This window comes from Theropithecus gelada, chromosome 6, assembly GCF_003255815.1.
Source record: "Theropithecus gelada isolate Dixy chromosome 6, Tgel_1.0, whole genome shotgun sequence".
NCBI lineage: Eukaryota > Metazoa > Chordata > Mammalia > Primates > Cercopithecidae > Theropithecus > Theropithecus gelada.
Genome location: NC_037673.1, coordinates 75,766,567 through 75,771,419, shown reverse-complemented (window position 1 = coordinate 75,771,419; position 4,853 = coordinate 75,766,567). Strand labels below are relative to the sequence as shown.

Below are 4,853 nucleotides of genomic sequence, written 5' to 3'. Positions count from 1 at the left end.
AGGGACAATTTGACTTCTTCTTTCCCTAACTGAATACCCTTTATTTCTTTCTCTTGTCTGATTACCCTAGCCAGAACTTCCAACACTATGTTGAATAGGAGTGGTGAGAGAGGGCATCCCTGTCTTGTGTCAGTTTTCAAAGGGAATTTTTCCAGTTTTTGCCCATTCAGTATGATATTGGCTGTGGGTTTGTCATAAATAGCTCTTATTATTTTGAGGTACGTTCCATCAATACCAAATTTATTGAGCGTTTTTAGCATGAAGGGCTGTTGAATTTTGTCAGAGGCCTTTTCTGCATCTATTGAGATAATCATGTGGTTTTTGTCTTTGGTTCTGTTTATATGCTAGATTACGTTTATTGATTTGTGTATGTTGAACCAGCCTTGCATCCCAGGGATGAAGCCCACTTGATCATGGTGGATAAGCTTTTTGATGTGCTGCTGGATCTGGTTTGCCAGTATTTTATTGAGGATTTTTGCATCGATGTTCATCAGGGATATTGGTCTAAAATTCTCTTTTTTTGTTGTGTCTCTGCCAGGCTTTGGTATCAGGATGATGTTGGCCTCATAAAATGAGTTAGGGAGGATTCCCTCTTTTTCTATTGATTGGAATAGTTTCAGAAGGAATGGTACCAGCTCCTCCTTGTACCTCTGGTAGAATTCAGCTGTGAATCCATCTGGTCCTGGACTTTTTTTGGTTGGTAGGCTATTAATTATTGCCTCAATTTCAGAGTCTGCTATTGGTCTATTCAGGAATTCAGCTTCTTCCTGGTTTAGTCTTGGGAGAGTGTAAGTGTCCAGGAAATTATCCATTTCTTCTAGATTTTCTAGTTTATTTGCGTAGAGGTGTTTATAGTATTTTCTGATGGTAGTTTGTATTTCTGTGGGGTCGGTGGTGATATCCCCTTTATCATTTTTTATTGCGTCTATTTGATTCTTCTCTCTTTTCTTCTTTATTAGTCTTGCTAGCGGTCTATCAATTTTGTTGATCTTTTCAAAAAACCAACTCCTGGATTCATTGATTTTTTGGAGGGTTTTTTGTATCTCTATCTCCTTCAGTTCTGCTCTGATCTTAGTTATTTCTTGCCTTCTGCTAGCTTTTGAATGTGTTTGCTCTTGCTTCTCTAGTTCTTCTAATTGTGATGTTAGAGTGTCAATTTTAGATCTTTCCAGCTTTCTCTTGTGGGTATAGTGCTATAAATTTCCCTCTACACACTGCCTTAAATGTGTCCCAGAGATTCTGGTATGTTGTATCATTGTTCTCATTGGTGTCAAAGAACATCTTTATTTCTGCCTTCATTTCGTTATGTACCCAGTAGTCATTCAGGAGCAGGTTATTCAGTTTCCATGTAGTTGAGCAGTTTTGATTGAGTTTCTTAGTCCTGAGTTCTAGTTTGATTGCACTGTGGTCTGAGAGACAGTTCGTTATAATTTCTGTTCTTGTACATTTGCTGAGGAGTACTTTACTTCCAATTATGTGGTCAATTTTGCAATTAAGTGTGATGTGGTGCTGAGTAGAATGTATATTCTGTTGATTTGGGGTGGAGAGTTCTGTAGATGTCTATTAGGCCTGCTTGGTGCAGAGCTGAGTTCAATTCCTGGATATCCTTGTTAACTTTCTGTCTCGTTGATCTGTCTAATGTTGACAGTGGGGTGTTGAAGTCTCCCATTATTATTGTATGGGAGTCTAAGTCTCTTTGTAAGTCTCTAAGGACTTGCTTTATGAATCTGGGTGCTCCTGTATTGGGTGCATATATATTTAGGATAGTTAGCTCTTCCTGTTGAATTGATCCCTTTACCATTATGTAATGGCCTTCTTTGTCTCTTTTGATCTTTGATGGTTTAAAGTTTGTTTTATCAGAGACCAGGATTGCAACCCCTGCTTTGTTTTGTTTTCCATTTGTTTGGTAGATCTTCCTCCATCCCTTTATTTTGAGCCTATGTATGTCTCTGCATGTGAGATGGGTCTCCTGAATACAGCAAACTAATGGGTCTTGACTCTTTATCCAGTTTGCCAGTCTGTGTCTTTTAATTGGAGCATTTAGTCCATTTACATTTAAGGTTAATATTGTTATGTGTGAACTTGATCCTGCCATTGTGATATTAACTGGTTATTTTGCTCGTTAGTTGATGCAGTTTCTTCCTAGCCTCGATGATCTTTACATTTTGGCATGTTTTTGCAATGGCTGGTACCGGTTGTTCCTTTCCATGTTGAGTGCTTCCTTCAGGGTCTCTTATAAGGCAGGCCTGGTGGTGACAAAATTTCTAAGCATTTGCTTATCTGTAAAGGATTTTATTTCTCCTTCACTTATGAAACTTAGTTTGGCTGATAAGAAATTCTGGGTTTAAAATTCTTTTCTTTAAGAATGTTGAATATTGGCCCCCACTCTCTTCTGGCTTGGAGAGTTTCTGCCGAGAGATCTGCTGTGAGTCTGATGGGCTTCCCTTTGTGGGTAACCCGACCTTTCTCTCTGGCTGCCCTTAAGATTTTTTCCTTCATTTCAACTTTGGTGAATCTGACAATTATGTGTCTTGGAGTTGCTCTTCTTGAGGAGTATCTTTGTGGCATTCTCTGTATTTCCTGAATTTGAATGTTGGCCTGCCCTACTAGGTTGGGGAAGTTCTCCTGGATGATATCCTGAAGAGTGTTTTCCAACTTGGTTCCATTTTCCCCCTCACTTTCAGGCACCCCAATCAGACGTAGATTTGGTCTTTTTACATAATCCCCTACTTCTTGCAGGCTTTGTTCATTTCTTTTTCTTCTTTTTTCTTTAGATTTCTCTTCTCGCTTCATTTCATTCATTTGATCCTCAATTGCTGATACTCTTTCTTCCAGTTGATCGAGTCGGTTACTGAAGCTTGTGCATTTGTCACGTATTTCTCGTGTCATGGTTTTCATTTCTGTCAGTTCATTTATGGCCTTCTCTGCATTAATTATTCTAGTTATCAATTCTTCCACTCTTTTTTCAAGGTTTTTAGTTTCTTTGCACTGGGTACGTAATTCCTCCTTTAGCTCTGAGAAGTTTGATGGACTGAAGCCTTCTTCTCTCATCTCGTCAAAGTCATTCTCTGTCCAGCTTTGATCCGTTGCTGGCGATGAGCTGCGTTCCTTTGCAGGGGGAGATGCGCTCTTATTTTTTGAATTTCCAGCTTTCCTGCCCTGCTTTTTCCCCATCTTTGTGGTTTTATCTGCCTCTGGTCTTTGATGATGGTGATGTACTGATGGGGTTTTGGTGTGGGTGTCCTTCCTGTTTGCTAGTTTTCCTTCTAACAGTCAGGACCCTCAGCTGTAGGTCTGTTGGAGATTGCTTGAGGTCCACTCCAGACCCTGTTTGCCTGGGTATCAGCAGCAGAGGCTGCAGAAGATAGAATATTGCTGAACAGTGAGTGTATCTGTCTGATTCTTGCTTTGGAAGCTTCCTCTCAGGGTGTACTCCACCGTGTGAGGTGTGGGGTGTCGGTCTGCCCCTAGTGGGGGATGTCTCCCAGTTAGGCTACTCAGGGGTCAGGGACCCACTTGAGCAGGCAGTCTGTCCCTTCTCAGATCTCAACCTCTGTGTTGGGAGATCCACTGCTCTCTTCAAAGCTGTCAGACAGAGTCGTTTGCGTCTGCAGAGGTTTCAGCTGCTTTGTTGTTGTTGTTGTTGTTGTTGTTGTTGTTTAGCTGTGCCCTGTCCCCAGAGGTAGAGTCTACAGAGACAGGCAGGACTCCTTGAGCTGCTGTGAGCTCCACCCAGCTCAAGCTTCCCAGCTGCTTTGTTTACCTACTTAAGCCTCAGCAATGGCGGGCGCCCCTCCCCCAGCCTCGCTGCTGCCTTGCTGTTAGATCGCAGACTGCTGTGCTAGCAATGAGGGAGGCTCTGTGGGCGTGGGACCCTCCTGGCCACGTGTGGGATATAATCTCCTGGTGTGCCCATTTGCTAAGATCCTTGGTAAAGCGCAGTATTGGGGTGGGAGTGACCCGATTTTCCAGGTGTTGTGTGTCTCAGTTCCCCTGGCTAGGAAAAGGGATTCCCTTCCCCCTTGTGCTTCCCAGGTGAGGCGATGCCTCACCCTGCTTCAGCTCTCGCTGGTCGGGCTGCAACAGCTGACCAGCACCGATTGTCCTGCACTCCCTAGTGAGATGAACCCAGTACCTCAGTTGAAAATGCAGAAATCACCGGTCTTCTGTGTTGCTCGCGCTGGGAGTTGGAGACTGGAGCTGTTCCTATTCGGCCATCTTGCTCCGCCCCCCAGAATGTTTCATTCATTATTATTTTTTAAAAAATGAAAGGTCTCACGTATTTATTACTCAACCCAGCCAAACAACACGCTCATAACTGATTCAGAGAGAAAAAAATATATTCCCAATAAAACGTCCAACTCTCCAGATAGAGGTGACATTTTCAGCTTGATATGGTAATGTGATCGTGACCTTCAGACAGCATAAATATGTGTGTCATCTCATGTGCAATTCCTTACAGACCTAGCTTGGTTCTTCTCCAATGTCTCCTTTTGGAGTTGTACCTGATTTTATTACCAGTTTTCATCCGAATCCACTGGGGAATGGGACGATTTTGCTTTTGTTTTTTAGCCAGGAATCACTTAATCCTGAAAATCTTGTGAGAAGACATGGTGAGAAGCGGAGTCAGGCACACACCACGATGACGGAGAAAGGAAGAGCTCATTGATGACTCTTTTGGTATCAAGTGACAGAGACTAAACTCAAACCGGCTTAAGCCAAATAAACTGAGACAGAAAGGGTGGAAGGTTGAGAGTATCAGTGACTCATGCTTAACATGGTTAAGTTAACCAAGAAACCTATGGTTTCTGACATACCTAGGTTCAGGGGCTGAAGTTATATAATTAGAGCTG

General features: G+C 42.5%; 1 pseudogene; it reads right to left on the bottom strand.

Moving 5' to 3' along the window:
* Window positions 1-4,456: 4,456 nt before the first annotated feature.
* LOC112626837 lies at window positions 4,457-4,612 on the bottom strand (annotated as a pseudogene).
* Window positions 4,613-4,853: the final 241 nt, after the last annotated feature.